General features: G+C 38.4%; 1 pseudogene; it reads right to left on the reverse strand.

The window, feature by feature from the left end:
* Positions 1-6321: 6321 nt before the first annotated feature.
* Positions 6322-6668, reverse strand: LOC116478732 (large ribosomal subunit protein eL37-like; annotated as a pseudogene).
* Positions 6669-16904: the final 10236 nt, after the last annotated feature.

Consider the following 16904-nt stretch of genomic DNA (forward strand, 5'->3'; position numbering starts at 1 on the left):
CTGAGCAATCTTTGCTTACTTCTTTAGCGAGGAGGACCTGTGCACATAGTGAGACCTACTAAAAATGACAAGAGATGTCCCAATACCCGTCCATCTCCCTTTTCCTTGCTTCTGCATAATGGCCGTCCTCACACTTTAAGCATGGAAGCATCCTTGAACTACAGTAGTAGTCTTTTAACTTGTTTTCCTCCTATGTCCATTCTCCCTTTCGATTCATTCTTCACCCATTATGCAGTAAGCTTTAAAAATGCAAATTAAATAATCTAATCTTCCTACTTTTCACAGCTGACCACTGCACATGGTATGAAATGCAAATTCCTTATCGTGACTTATAGGATCCTAAAATCTCTGGCCGCTGACTGCATCTCAAACTTCATGTCATACTACTTTCTTTTTCATTCCCTATGCTCCAATACAATGCCAAGTTGGTCTTCCTTCTGTTTCTATAACATGACTAGCTTACACCTGTCTCATGGGTTTTCTATTTGCTGTTCTGTTTACCTGGGATGCTGTTCTCTTCTCCAATGTTTTGCATGGCTGCTTCCCATGTAGTTTTCAGATATCAGATAAAATGTTATTTTCCAAAAGTGGCTTTCTCTGGTCATTATATTTCAACTACCCTCTACTCCTTCCTCATATGATATTGCACTAACCTATTTATTTCCTTTGGAGCACTTTTCTTAGTATGCATCTGTGTTGTTTAGTTATGTTTATTATTTATTCCTCATCCCACTAGAAATTATCCTCCAAGAAGCCAGAGATGTTGCCTTTCATATTTTCCGCTGTATCCACAATGCCTAGCATAGTGCTTTGCACATATATACAAAGCATAAAAATGTGGAATAAAGGAATAAATGGACAAGTGATTATTTGAAATGTCTCTCCTCATTCTTATTACATTAACTGCTAGATTATTGAGTGGATTCATAAGAATGTCTTGCTTTAACCAGAACATCTTTTTCATTTTTATTATATATTCTTTCTTATTTCTGTAAATAATCTGCTATATTGTAAGCTCTGTTAGGAAGGAGACCAAGTCTCTATCTTTAAACATTTCACTCTTGGTGTTTTATCATAGTAGATGCTCAATAAATATTTTAATGAAGTCTGGATGATGAAGAAAGGTATGTAAGGAACTAAAAGGTAACTTACAGGTGGGATTTTTTTTTTTTTGCGTGGAATGCAGGACACTTGTTTCTAATTATACATAAATCATTTTACACAGTATTATTATTCCTTGTTCTGGCTCTGCTGATAAGTTAGTTTTTGACCTTGAGCACACTGATTTATATTTCTGCATTTGCAGTTTTGTATCTGTGGTGTAGATGTAATGTTACTTTAAGTGTGGCTTATGGATCAACTGCATCCAGATTCCCTGGAGTGTTCATTAAATACACATTTGCTTGGTCTCTAACCTGAATCTACACCTGCCCAGCATCTATGGAACGAGGATGTGGGGGTCTGAATTTTTAACAAGATCTTTCAGTTATTCTTATTTATACTGATTTTTGAGAAGCACTGTTGATGGATTGTGTTAAATGCTCTTCTATGATTCTGAATTCTCCTGTGTAGCTAAAATAGTGTATATTGACCATCTGGTGAGAGAAAGAGAGAACTATATTCTTTAGCTATTGCTCATGTAGATTGCTACTGCAGGAAGTTTCCTAGGAATTCTTGTCAGCTGCTTAGCAATGCACTGTTTTGTGTGAGTAATGGTCTATTCTTTGCATTATGTTGTATTAAATTACATTATTTCTCATGCTTTGTGTCTCAGGGAAAAATAAAACTGTGGAATGGTAATTTCTCTTAGGAAATGTTTCTGCTTATATAGATCATATAGTTCATGAGTCAGATTCCTCAAACATAACTTTTGGGGAATAACTCATGAATTTGGGAAGCTGCATTAAATTCTTCCAGTTATGAGTCCAACTTGGTACACTGTTGCTGCTTATTTTTCAGCACAATTAAAACAAAAGGATCTGGGTATTCAGTGGTCAGTGAACACCACTGAAGACCAATTGGAGACAGAAAGTAACCCCCTATTGTGGCAGAATATGTGATACAAATAATAAACAATAATTGCAAGAAGGGAATAATTTCCCTCTCTCTAGAAAATTTAGGGAAGGTCTTGGGGAGGGAGAAACTGGATGGGCAATTGCTGCCAAGAACATTTCCATGAAAGGAGGGGAGTAAAGAGAGTGCAAACTGAAAGGTGGCACAGGTGCAGAAGTGGGGTAGAAGTGGGCTCCAAAGGAGAAATAACCTTTTGCTGGAGGCCCAGCTAAACGAGAATTAACATCTCCCTGCTTTCAAGATTCATCATGTTTAGTAGTGTTATAGAAAATTTCCATAGGCTGAAGATGGAAGTAAAGGCACTCTAAAAAACTTTCATGAGCGTTTGAGAAGAGGCTGACTCTAACAAGCATTTGATAAGAAGGGAATGATTTTCAGACCAAGACTAGCCAGAAATTTAATGTCTACATGCTGTCTACCCACTTAACGTTTCACACACACACACACACACACACACACACACACACACACACACTCCACATATATGTATAATAGTTTCTGTTAATTAAATCCTTTTTGGTAACTTGGTTGAGAATTCTTGTCTTATGTTTCTGGAATTTCCACAAGTGTTGAGAAAGACTGAACAATAGGTCTAAAAATTAATTACTTTGGGAAACTCATCAAAACTTGCAATTATAAATAAATTAAATAATAATTACTAAGAATAACAAAAATGACACTTAATGTTGGTGCCACAATTTTAGCATTTATAAATCACTTCTCTCATCCTCAGCGTGTAGTATCATCTCATTTAATCATCACTGTACTCTGTTAAGGCAGGTCTTATCTCCCAACACTCAAAGGCATGTAAGTGGTTTGCCCAAAGTAAAAATGCTACTTAGTGGTATAGATGGCTAAGAGAAGTGGTTATTCACCTTTGCAACAGAGAAGGTCTACGCCGTTTCCTTCATGATTTGAAGGTCTTTGGAAGTTCTGAGGTCCTGAATGGCAGGTGGAATCTTTCCTTTTGACCTCTTGGTCCCATTCTCAAAGGTGAAGTGTGAACACTCTAAAGGAGAAACAGGATGTAGGAAAAATGTTGGGGCTCTGAGCCTGTAAATTATCTGGCACCCAACAGCATCATTGTTTGGTGATATGATTTGAATATTTGTCCCCTCTACATCTCATGTTGAAATCCCCAATGTGGGGGGTGGGGCTGGTAGGAGGTGATTGGATCATGGGGGAAGATCCCACATGGATGACTTAGTGCCCTCCCCATGGTAATGAATGAGTTCTCATTCTGATAGTTCACAAGAGAGCTGATAGTTTAAAGAGCCTAGCACCTTCCTCTTCCTTGTTCCCACTCACTGCCCCTGCTTTGCCTTCTGCCTTGGTTATCAGTTTACTGATGCTCTTACCAGAAGCCAAGCAGATATTGGTGCCATGAATGTATGGCCTGCAGAACTATGAGCCAATCTCTTTTTTTAAAATAAATTACCCAGTCTCAGGTACTCCTTTACTGCAACTCAAGAACAGCCTAACACACTTGGGAATGCTGGAATTGGTCAGGTCTTGGTAGATCTTTTTTCAGTCAGTAGGGAAATGGATAGCTCTTGTGAGCATTGTGTTAACACCCAGACAGTGCTCAAATTTGAAGACCAATTTCAGACTACTTTTCCAACAACAACGTGCCTGGACAGATTGTCACACTGCAGTCAGACACCAACTGTTTCTGCACTTTGGTACATCACCTGCAAATTTTCCAGTCTGTGTTTTACATAGCACTGAAGCACCCTGGATACTCATGAACCTAAGAGAATCACAAGATATTTAATAAAAAGTGAGAGCAAGAGTTTAGTTCTGACTTACCCCTATGATGTGCCGGGGGCAGAGCTCAAGTAGTCACACTCTAGCAAAGAAATGGGGCACATCGTGAACTTCTAGCTGAGGAAAGGGAGAATATTGCTGTCTAAAAGCTATTTAGAAGGAATATCTTCAGTAACCAGTGAAGTGCGTCAAATAAAGACAAGCAGAATGGAACTGCTCCATTGAGAGAGAAGGTAAGCTGTGGATTCTGAAGGTTAACAGCATTTACAATGTATTTATGACTTTCAGATTCCACAAAAATTAAGCCACTTAATGAACACCAGACAACAAATCACGAGATCAGCCATGAGAAGAATCGTCAGCTAAGAATTCTTCCCTGGTTTCCACTCTGCCTCCTAAGATGAGTGGCTCATCTATGAGCAAAATAGTGCATAGGCACCAGTCTGCCCAGACTACATTTTTTACCTGTTTAGGAATACATGCTAATTCATGAAAGACATACCACTAACCTTTCTACTAAAAGCCCCAATTTCTTTTCTTAATGTCTGAGAGCAGAGTGTAAAGACTTAACAACTGCACTGCACTGTAGGAATATATAAGCTGTAAAAATAAATAAACAAAAAAACAAACAACAACCAAAAAAAACAGCCCTTTGTAGTAAATTGTGCATTCTCTCTTTTCAATGTGCCACAGGTCATCTGGATGAAAAAAAATCAGGGCTCCAGAAAGCCACCTATTCCTGAAGCCCATTTTACATGTAAAAACCTAATCACCTCTGCCATAGTGTATCTGGTTCTTTTGGCTGGGTACGACCTACAGGGCTTAGAGCTCCAAGTGCAGCAACACTCAGCAAGAACAGATGCCGCTCTAAGCAGCCAGACAATTATTTCCTAATGTAAGTGCTGGGAGCTGGAGCCAAGCACGTTTCATTTCTTAGTCTTCCTATGGTGCAAAGATTGATGAACAGAACATGAGGTTTTCTCAGATAATGTATGCAAGCAACCTACTTAGAGCACACTCTTCTCAAATGTCACCATCTTTCTCTACTTGGAAAGTGGAGACAAATCGTTAATGAGATCACCCAACAGAGACCCACAGTGGAGGACACAAAGCTTGAAGAGTTAAAGCCTCCAAGTGGACAGCACAGAGGATAGTTTAAACACAACTGATATGTCCTCTTTTACCTTGTTTTTGGTATGACAAATGCAGGGGACTTTATCTACACTTATATTTAAATGAGGTAATGCTTTTAAAAGCACATGAGAAAGTGCCAAGCACACAGAAGCATCACTATAATTATTACTATGAGTAAAATCTCATATGAGTAGAATTAAGGTTAGCCCTATTATTATAATTGCATCAATTATTATTATTACAGTTACCATGACTATTGTCATGTTTGTTGAATAAGAGATCACAAGGTAGCACAAGACAGAAGAAGGATAACACATCCAAGACTAAAATTGATTGGACCTACAAAAATCAGTTCTTCAAGCACCAACACCTGTGTTATTGTTCTTTAAAAAGCTTTGGCAATAGTTTCCCAAGAAAGGCCCATTCAATGATAGGGTTTCTAAAATTGTGGCAGCCTGAGGCAATAAGCAGATAAATCCTTACCCATATCCCTCCAATTCTATGATGTACTGTCCTATCTCTTTTTCCCTGGCTGTCATCACCCTTATGCCCTGGACCCACTCCCCTAAGCCCTGTAAAGGGAACATGAGAAGCTCAGGAAGCTTATGTGAAGTACATGCTAATATACGCTTGTAACTGCAAGTTTGCTGGGAAACAGTGTGGGGTGGTAGTGGAACATGAACTCTGGCGCACACAGTTTCAACTCCAAATCAGGAGCTTAGTGGCTTTGAGAGGCTTCTGAAGAACTATGAGCTTCAGCTTACTACTACTAAAAATGGGTAATAATACCAACTTCTCAGAGATGTTAAGTAAATAAAATAATAAGTGAATGTAGCCAGAGCACCTAGAGCAAAGCACTAGCTCAGCAATGATGTGTTTTTCTCTGCTTGTTACCTCTAATCAGCCCTCCTAACTAGCCCCCTTAGATTAACATCCCCAACTCTTACCTCCCTGTCCTCAATACTATTCATTTCCAACTTACCAGTATTCTCCTACTTGAATTTAAAAATGAGGAGAAGGTCTCAAGTTTCCAGCAAGATGGCCGACTAGATGCAGCTGGGAAATGCCTCTTCCACAGAGAGGAACCAAAATATCCATAAACCACCACACTTCAAACAGAACTTTTGGGAGAAAACACTGAAGTCAATAGAAAGGCCATTCAGACACTGTGGTTGAAGAGGGAAGAAGCTGGAGAGTCTGCTCAAAGTCCCCCAAGGATGGCCTCAGTGATCACAATGAGCCTGGCTGACCTGGCTCAAGTCAAGCTTCTTCTCCAGTCAAATCCTGAGTTCAGTAGAAAAGGACAATTCCCCAGATAATAGATTTTTCATGATAATTTTCTTTTTTTTTTTTATTTTTTAAAACCAGAACATTTATTGCATGACTAATTGTTGACATTCTTAAGATGAACTGGATGCTGCAACAGCTGCCCTCTTGGGTTTAGGTGTTGTTCCTTCATGGAATCCATGCCTGAATCTGCTGTATACAATTTTTAGGTGCCTCATTCGACCAGTTCCGGTGGTATTTCATCTTTTAGCCTTGGCACTCCAGTTATACTTTCTCTTGCGCTTGGCAGGGTAGCCACATTTGCCACAGGTCGACTTCTGAAGGTGGTAGGCCTTAGAGCCACAGCGGCGGCACAGTGTGTGCATCTTATTGCGACGCTTTCCAAACGATGACGTTCCCTTCATCATCTCGCTTCTGCGGCCGAGACCAGAAAGCTAGATTTTTCATGATAATTTTCTTATGGAACCATACAGCACTTAGAGCTGCAATTTGAGCACTTTATCAACCAGGGGCAAGTATTTACTAATTTCTACCATAAGCCAGGCACTGAGTTGGATTCTGTGGAGAAAACAAAGATAATTGAGATTAGTCCTTATCCACTCTCAAGGAGTTTTCAGCAGAGGAAAACCATATTACACAACATGGACACCGTAAGGCAGTGAGTGGTAAGTGCAGCCAGACAGGAACAGTAAAGCACTAGAGGAAGGTGAAGGAGGGGATCGTCTTGATATCAAAGCATGAGTGTCATGGAGTGAGTCAGATGACTTTGGAAGCTACATGCACATTTCCAGATGTAGCTGAACAGGTTTACAAAGAGCAGCCAGCTGTGATGTTATGGAAGAGCATGACACTAGAACTTAGAATATCTGGGTTCAAATTATATTTCTATCGCTACTTGTCCTTGGATTTGGGGCAAGTTGCTTATACTATATATGTCACAGTTTTCCCATATGTCAGAGGAAGATAAAGCATATCTTGCAGGTTTGTTTTTAGGATATCTTGAGGTAATGCCAGGTACTATGCTAGATGCTACGAGGATGACAGAGAATAAGAATGCTTTTTGTAGAGACTTAAATCCTATATAAACATGAGGTATAATTGTTGTTATGTTACTAAGTTGTAGTTCGTTCATCCATGAGATTTATAATGTGTTTCCCCAGATAATCAATTTCATGGGATATTGTTAGATAATATGCCACTTTCCAATGGCTTCCCAGAAAACTCTTGGGGATATTTGAAACACAAGAAAAGAGCTCTCAGCACAATATTATATTAGACAAGTTACTTAATGGAATTATATAATTAATGTATCAAATATTAGGTGGGGAGACTCTTATATTGCCACTGATAACTCATGAGCAAACTCAGGCTGCATAATGTCTTTCCCTGATCCTGAACCCTGTTCATTAATCCTTTTCTCAATCAAGCATACAGCCTTGTGGATGCTATTACTTCTGTGATCAACATCTCAGTATTTTCTAATACTCTATTAAATGTGCTGAATCTTGTAAGTAGCCAAAAATTTCCTTTTAGCCAAGTCTCCAGCAAAAGATCACTTCTTCTTCCCTGGCACCTGCACCCTTAATCTACTTCAAGTATCAAAGGAAACAGGAATTGTTTACCCCACCACGTGTATTATTATTTACTTAGTGACCTTGACCTAGCAGTGGATTTTGTACCTTATTCCATGGTTCTTTTCTTCCTTATCTTTCTCAAGGCAGAGATGGTTCCAGGGTAATTTTAGAAATAAAATGAGTCCTGTTTTAACCTCCCTGCTTTTAAATCTCCATCAACTATCCCACCACCCAGGTCACTCCTTGGAGGCTTATTATTTAAGCTGGATAGTTATCATTTTCTAAATCTGAAGAAATGCATGAACAAAAACATCTTGACCAAACTTTGCTATTGTAATTTATCTGTAGTATACCGTATGAATTAAAAACAACAACAACTGCATGCTTGCTCTATAAATGTAGCTTGAAAATAAGTCTTATAGACTCTCCTTTCCAACCAGGTTACTGACCTTAAGCTCTGCTATGTAGAAAATTTACAGCCACTGCTGCCTGACAGTTACTGAGTTTATGACGTTTTCTCAGTTTTTATTTCCACACTTTTCCACCCTAGCTGGACTGAGACCAAGAAACATCATCTGTGATAATGGCCCAGTCCTCTAGTCTGTAAGAACAAGCCAGTCTCTTACTCAATTCATTCTTACATTATCTTAACAAACCAGATTCAGAGCCAGAAAATGTAGAGGGGATAATTACGGCAGAGAAAACAGAGTCATTGGGTGGAGGTAGGGAACACAGCATTGAAATCAGAGAGATTGAAAGCTGTCATGTCACAAAGCTATTCTTAATAATGATCCAAATGGCAGCTGAGTCATTATTAAGTGACTCAGTAGGAAGTTTCTGCAGTATTAATACTGCCTTCTTCTTTGCTGACAGAACTCTACATTTATTTTTATATCTATCTCTACATCAGAGATCTATGTGCTTCCAGGAAATCTGACTACAACCTTAGTTTCAGTGGATGTGTCTTGATTAGCCTTAGCCAGCAGTTCTCCAACTCTTTGGTCTCAGGAGCTCTTTACAATCTTACTAAATTCAGGACCCTAAAGAGCTTCTGTTTTGTAGTCTGTATCTATCAACATTTATCATTTTAGAAATTAAAATTAAAAAATATTTTTAATATTTATGTATATATTTATTTTAAAATAAAAATAATCCCATTACATATTTGCATAAATAACATTTTCAAGGAAAATGACCAAGTTCTTCAAAACAAAATGAAAAAGAGTTAAATGATTTTGGGGATTCCAAGATGGCCGAATAGGAACAGCTCAAGTCTGCAGCTCCCAGTGTGATCGACCCAGAAGATGGGTGATTTCTGCATTTTCAACTGAGGCACCTGGTTCATCTCACTGGGACTGGTTGGACAGTGGGTGCAGCCCATGGAGGGTGAGCCAAAGCAGGGCAGGGCATCACCTCACCAGGGAAGTGCAAGGGGTCAGGGGATTTCCCTTTCCTAGCCAGGGAAGCCATGACAGATTTTACCTGGAAGAACAGGACACTCGCGCCCAAATATCACGCTTTTCCCAAGGTCTTAGTAACTGGCAGACAAGGAGATTCTCTCCCGTGCCTGGCTCAGTGGGTCCCATGCCCATGGAGCCTTGCTCACTGCTAGCGCATCAGTCTGAAATTGAACTGTGAGGTGACCGCCTGGCTTGGGGAGGGGTGTCTGCTATTGTTGAGGCTTGAGTAGGTAAACAAATAGGCTGGGAAGCTCAAACTGGGTGGAGCCTACTGCCTCTATAGATTCCACCTCTGTGGGCAGGGCATAGCTGAACAAAAGGCAGCAGACAACTTCTGCAGACTTAAACATCCATGTCTGACAGCTCTGAAGAGAGCAGTGGTTCTCCCAGCACGGCATTTGAGTTCTGAGAATGGACAGACTGCCTCCTCAAGTGGGTCCCTGACCCCCTTTTAGCCTAACTGGGAGACACCTCCCAGTAGGGGCTGACAGACACCTCATAAAAGCTGGTGTCCCTCTGGGACAAAGCTTCCAGAAGAAGGATCAGGCAGCAATATTTGCTGTTCTGCAATATTTGCTGTTCTGCAATATTTGCTGTTCTGCAGCCTCTGCTAGTGATAACCAGGCAAACAGGTCTGGAGTGGATCTCCAGCAAACTCCAACAGATCTGCAGCTCAGGGACCTGACTGTTATAAGGAAAACTAACAAACAGAAAGGAATAGCATCAACATCAACAAAAAAGATTTTTATACCAGAACCCCACCTGTAGGTCACCAAAATCAAATACCAAAGGTAGATAAAACCGCAAAGATGGGGAGAAACCAGAGCAGAAAAGATGAAAATTATAAAAACCAGAGCACCTCTTTTCCTTCAAAGGATTGCAGCTCCTCACCAGCAATAGAGCAAAGCTGGATGAAGAATGACTTTGACGAGTTAATAGAAGTAGGCTTCAGAAGGTTGATAATAACAAACTTCTCTGAGCTAAAGGAGCATGTTCAAACCCACAGCAAGGAAGCTAAAAACAATGAAAAAAGGTTAGACAAATGGCTAACTAGAATAAACAGTGTAGAGAAGGCCTCAGATGACTGGATGGAGCTGAAAACAGTGGCATGAGAACTTCGTGATGCACGCACAAGCTTCAGTAGCTGATTGAATCAAGTGAAAGAAAGGGTATCAGTGACTGAAGACCAAATTAATGAAATAAAGTGAGAAGACAAGGTTAGAGAAAAGAGTAAAAAGAAACAAACAAAGCCTTCAAAAATATGGGACTATGTGAAAAGACCAAATCTACATTTGATTGGTGTACCTGAAAGTGATGGGGAATGGAGCCAAGTTGGAAAACACTCTTCAGGATATTATCCAGGAGAACTTCCCCAACCTAGCAAGGAAGGCCAACATTCAAATTCAGGAAATACAGAGAAGACCACAAAGATACTCCTTGAGAATGACAACACCAAGACACATAATTGTCAGATTCACCAAGGTTGAAATGGAAGGAAAAAATGTTAACAGCAGCCAGAGAGAAAGGTTGGGTTACCCACAAAGGGAAGCCCATCAGACTAACAGCAGATCTGTCAGCAAAAACTCTACAAGCCAGAAGAGAGTGGGAGCCAATATTCAATGTTCTTCAAGAAAAGAATTTTCAACCCAGAATTTCATATCCAGCCAAACTAAGCTTCATAAGTGAAGGAGAAATAAAATCCTTTACAGACAAGCAAATGCTGAGAGATTTTGTCACCACCAGGCCTGCCTTACAAGAGCTCTTGAAGGAAGCACTAAACATGAAAAGAAACAACTGGTACCAGCCACTGCAAAAACACACCAAATTGTAAAGACCATCAATGCTATAAAGAAACAGCATCAATTAACGGGCAAAACAATCAGCTAACATCATAATGACAGGATCAAATTCACACATAACAATATTAACCTCAAATGTAAATGGGCTAAATGTCCCAGTTAAAAGACACAGACTGGCACATTGGATAAAGAGTCAAGACCTATCAGTGTGCTGTATTCAGGAGACCCATCTCACATGCAGAGACACACATAGGCACAAAATAAAGGGATTGAGGAAGATCTACCAAGCAAATGCAAAGCAGAAAAAAAAAAAGCAGGGTTTGCAATCCTAGTCTCTGATAAAACAGACTTTAAACCAACAAAGATGAATAGAGACAAAGAAGGCCATTACATAATGGCAAGGAGAACAATTCAACAAGAGAGCTAACTATCCTAAATATATATGCATCCAATACAGGAGCATGCAGATTTATAAAGCAAGTCCTTAGAGACCTACAAAGAGACTTAGATTCCCACACAATAATAATGGGAGACTTTAACACAACACTTTCAATATTAAACAGATCAATGAGACAGAACGCAAACAAAGATATCCAGGACTTGAACTCAGTTCTGCACCAAGCAGACCTAATAGACATCTACGAACTCTCCACCCCAAATCAAGAGAATATACACTCTTCTCAGCACCATATCGCACTTATTTTAAAATTGACCACATAATTGGAAGTAAAGCACTCCTCAGCAAATGTAAAAGAACAGAAATCACAAAAAAACTCAGACCACAGTGCAATCAAACTCAGGATTAAGAAACTCACTAAAAACCGCACAACTACATGGAAATTGAACAACCTGCTCCTGAATGACTCTGGGTAAATAATGAAATAAAGACAGAAATAAAGATATTCTTTGAAACCAATGAGAACAAAGACACAACGTACCAGAATCTCTGGGACACATTTAAAGCAGTGTGTAGGTGGAAATGTATGGAAACTAAATGCCCACAAGAGAAAGCAGGAAAGATCTAAAATTGACACCCTAACATCACAATTAAAAGAACTAGAGAAGCAAGAGCAAACAAATTCAAAAGCTAGCAGAAGGCAAGAAATAACTAAGATCAGAGCAGAACTGAAAGAGATAGAGACACAAAAAAACCTTCAAAAAATCAATGAATCCAGAAGCTGTTTTTTTGAAAAGATTAACAAAATTGATAGACCACTAGCAAGATTAATAGAGAAGAAAAGAGAGAAGAATCAAATAGACGCAATAAAAAATGATAAAGAGGACATCACCACCGATCCCACAGAAATACAAACTATCATCAGAGAATACTATAAACACCTCAACACAAATAAATTAGAAAATCTAGAAGAAATGGATAAATTCCTGCACACATACACCCTCCCAAGACTAAACCAGGAAGAAGTTGAATCTCTGAATAGACCAATAACAGGCTCTGAAATTGAGGCAATGATTAATAGCTTGCCAACCAAAAAAAGTCCAGGACCAGATAGATTCACAGCCAAGTTCTACCAGAGGCACAAAGAGGAGCTGGTACCATTCCTTCTGAAACTATTCCAATCAGCAGAAAAAGAGGGAATTCTCCCTAACTCGTTTTATGAGGCCAGCATCATTCTGATACCCAAGTCTTGCAGAGACACAACAACAAAAAAGAGAATTTTAGAACAATATCCCTGAGGAACATTGATGCGAAAATCCTCAATAAAATACTGGCAAACTGAATCCAGCAGCACATCAAAAAACTTATCGACCACGATAAAGTCAGCTTCATCCCTGGGATGCAAGGCTGCTTCAACATAGACAAATCAATAAATGTAATCCATCACATAAACAGAACGAACAACAAAAGCAGATAATTATCTCAATAGATGCAGAAAAGGCCTCAACAAAATTCAACAGCCCTTCATGCTAAAACTCTCAATAAACTAGGTACTGATGGGACGTATCTCAAAATAATAAGAGCTATTTATGACAAACCCACAGCCAATATCATACTGAATGGGCAAAAACTGGAAGAATTCCCTTTGAAAACTGGCAAAAGACAAGGATGCCCTCTCTCCCCACTCTGATTCAACATAGTGTTGGAAGTTCTGGCCAGGGCAATCAGGCAAGAGAAAGAAATAAAGGGTATTCAATTAGGAAAAGAGGAAGTCAAATTGTCCCTCTTTGCAGATGACATGATTGTATATTTAGAAAACCTGATCGTCTCAGCCCAAAATCTCCTTAAGCTGATATACAACTTCAGCAAAGTCTCAGGATGCAAAATCAATGTGCAAAAATCACAGGCATTCCTATACACCACTAACAGACAAACAGAGAGCCAAATCATGAGTGAGCTCCCATTCACAATTGCTACAAACAGAATAAAATACCTACCAATCCAACTTACAAGGGATGTGAAGGATCTCTTCAAGGAGAACTACAAACCACTGCTCAATGAAATAAAAGAGGACACAAACAAATGGAAGAACATTCCATGCTCATGGATAGGAAGAATCAATATCATGAAAATGGCCATACTGCCCAAGGTAATTTATAGATTCAGTGCCATCCCCATCAAGCTACCAACGACTTTCTTCACAGAATTGGAAAAAAAAAAACTACTTTAAAGTTCATATGGAACCAAAAAAGAGCCCTCATTGCCAAGACAATCCTAAGCAAAAAGAACAAAGTTGGAGCCATCACGCTAACTGACTTTAAACCATACTACACGTCTACAGTAATCAAAACAGCATGATACTGATACCAAAACAGATATATAGACAAATGGAAAAGAACAGAGGCCTCAGAAATAACACCACACATCTAAAACCATCTGATCTTTGACAAACCTGACAAAAACAAGAAATGGGAAAATGATTCCCTATTTAATAAATGGTGCTGGGAAAACTGGCTAGCCATATGTAGAAAGCTGAAACTGGATTCCTTCCTTACAACTTATGCAAAAATTAATTCAAGATGGATTAAAGATTTAAATGCTAGACCTAAAACCATAAAAACCCTAGAAGAAAACCTAGGTAATACCATTCAGGACGTAGGCACAGGCAAGGACTTCATGGCTAAAACACCAAAAGCAATGGCAACAAAAGCCAATGGGATCTAATTAAACTAAAACGCTTCTGCACAGCAAAAGAAACTACCATCAGAGTGAACAGGCAACCTACAGAATGGGAGAAAATTTTTACAATCTACCCATATGACAAAAGGCTAATATCCAGAATCTACAAAGAACTCAAACAAATTTACAAGAAGCAAACAAACAACCCCATCAAAAAGTGGGCAAAGGATATGAACAGACACTTCCCAAAAGAAGACATTTATGCAGCCAACAGACACATGAAAAAATGCTCGTCATCACTGGTCATCAGAGAAATGCAAATCAAAACCACAATGAGATACCATCTCACACCAGTTAGAATGGTGATCATTAAAAAGTCAAGAAACAACAGATGCTGGAGAGGATGTTAAGAAATAGCACTTTTACAATGTTGGTGGAAGTGTAAATTAGTTCAACCATTGTGGAATATAGTGTGGTGTTTCCTCATAGATCTAAAACTAGAAATACCATTTGACCCAGCCATCCTTTTACTGGGTATATACCCAAAGGATTATAAATCATGCTACTATAAAGACACATGCACATGTATGTTTATTGCAGCACTATTCACAATAGCGAATACTTGGAACCAACCCAAATGTCCATCAATGATAGACTGGATTAAGAAAATGTGGCACATATACACCACTATGGAGCCATAAAAAAGGATGAGTTCATGTCCTTTGCAGCCACATGGATGAAGCTGGAAACCATTCTCAGCAAACTATCGCAAGGACAGAAAACCAGACACCGCATGTTCTCACTTATAGGTGGGAATTGAACAATGAGAACACTTGGACACAGGGCGGGGAACATCACACACTGGGGCCTGTCAGGAGGTGGGGCCTGGGGGAGGGATAGCATTAGGAGAAATACCTAATGTAAATGACGAGTTGATGGGTACAGCAAACCAACATGGCACATGTATATCAATGTATCAAGCCTGGATGTTGTGCATATGTACCCTAGAACTTAAAGTGTAATAATAATAATAAAAAGAGTTAAATGATTTTACATTTTCACAAAATCTTTAATATTTGATTCAACTAAAAGACAGCCAATTTCCATATCAGCTTCTGCATTCAATCTGTTGCAATATGTTGTTTTCATTAAAATATATGAAGAAAATCTGTCCTTTCACAGATCTGTTGTTGGAAAAAGGAGCATTTTAATAAATACGCTTTTAATGTAATTATAGATATTTCTCTGGTACTACACTAAAACTTGACAAGTGCTAGTTTCTCAAGGGTTAGTTGATGAACTATAATCATATTAATGGACTTTTCATCCATTGCATTAAAATCCATTGACCTATATTATGTGTTAAATGACTCTTTTAACCATGCATAAATTTGCAACACTGTGCATTGGTAATTATAAGAATGTTGGTTTATGGAGTTGTGTAACTCTTCCTCAAATGTTAGTGTAAAAAGTATTACATTCATTAATATAACCAACAATCTCATTTAAAAAATCTTTAGGTATTTGGAAGGTGACAAGCTCATGGTGGCAGAGACAAACTTTTCAGAATTCTAATTTTCCCCTAAAAGTTCAAATTTTTTCATTGACAACAAATATAGTCAACTATTATCTTGTCTTTTTCCCTTCCTTTCCATTCCTTTTCTTTTTCCTTTTATTTTCCTCTTTTCCATCATCTTTATCTTTGTTTCTCCCTCCCCATCTCTTTCTTTCTTTGAAATGGGGGTTCACTCACTTTATTCATTCTTGCGAAATGTCTGCTGAATAATTATAGTTTGTCCATCAGTCTTTTGTTGTCAAAAAGGAAATATTCCATTAAAAAGTAACTAGTTCAACTTAAAACTCAAACAGTTGTCCAGACAATTTTTTGAGACATATTTTATATGCAGCAGAAATGTATCATGGATATATTTCCAATTCCATCACATAGGACATTAAAAAGAAGTGAATTCAAGCATCAATATTTATTAAATTATTGCTTTTTATGGCTTCATCAAAGACACTCTTGAGTGAAATGGTATTCTTTCTTACTCCAAGTGCATGACAAACGAGAATGTGAGAACTACTAATAAAGTATGGTACATCTGCTTCTAAAAAATTTATTTGTAAATAATTTTTACTGGAACATAGTCATATTTATTTCTTTTATATATTGCTATAAAATCAGAGTAGTTGCAACAGAGATTATGTGGCCTACAAATGTCTTTATTAAAATATTGTGTTATAGAAATAGTTGCCAACACTTTTTGTAGCATTAGCATTGTTTTGGGTCATCTGTTTTTTTTTTTTTTTTTTGGTTAATGGAAAATTTCAAAAGATCTCTAAGAATTGAACCCCTTCTTTCTTATGTGACTCTTTTAAAAACGGTATTTGCTGGTTCAAGTGTGAACATTCATTTCTGTGATTGTCATCTTCAATTATTACTGTTGCTTACACTGAACCCACAACCACCTTAGTTTCTGTTTGTAGCTAATATGATCTTCCAACTCCTATGCAAAATTCTTGTGTCATTTGTTGTTGCATCTTTTCTTATGCCGATTTGGGAGCCAGGAGGCTTGATGGGGAAAACAATCACTTTCGTGTCTGGAGGCAACTCTTGTGCCTCTCCTTTGACTCATGCTAAAATAAAGTAGTTTTATTCACCATTGCTTTTACACAATCAGTGTGAATAACAACACAGTAAAAAAAACAAATCCCATGTTAGCATTATTATGAA

The sequence above is a fragment of the Hylobates moloch genome, unplaced genomic scaffold (assembly GCF_009828535.3).
Source record: "Hylobates moloch isolate HMO894 unplaced genomic scaffold, HMol_V3 SCAFFOLD_3, whole genome shotgun sequence".
In the NCBI taxonomy this organism is placed as follows: Eukaryota; Metazoa; Chordata; class Mammalia; order Primates; family Hylobatidae; genus Hylobates; species Hylobates moloch.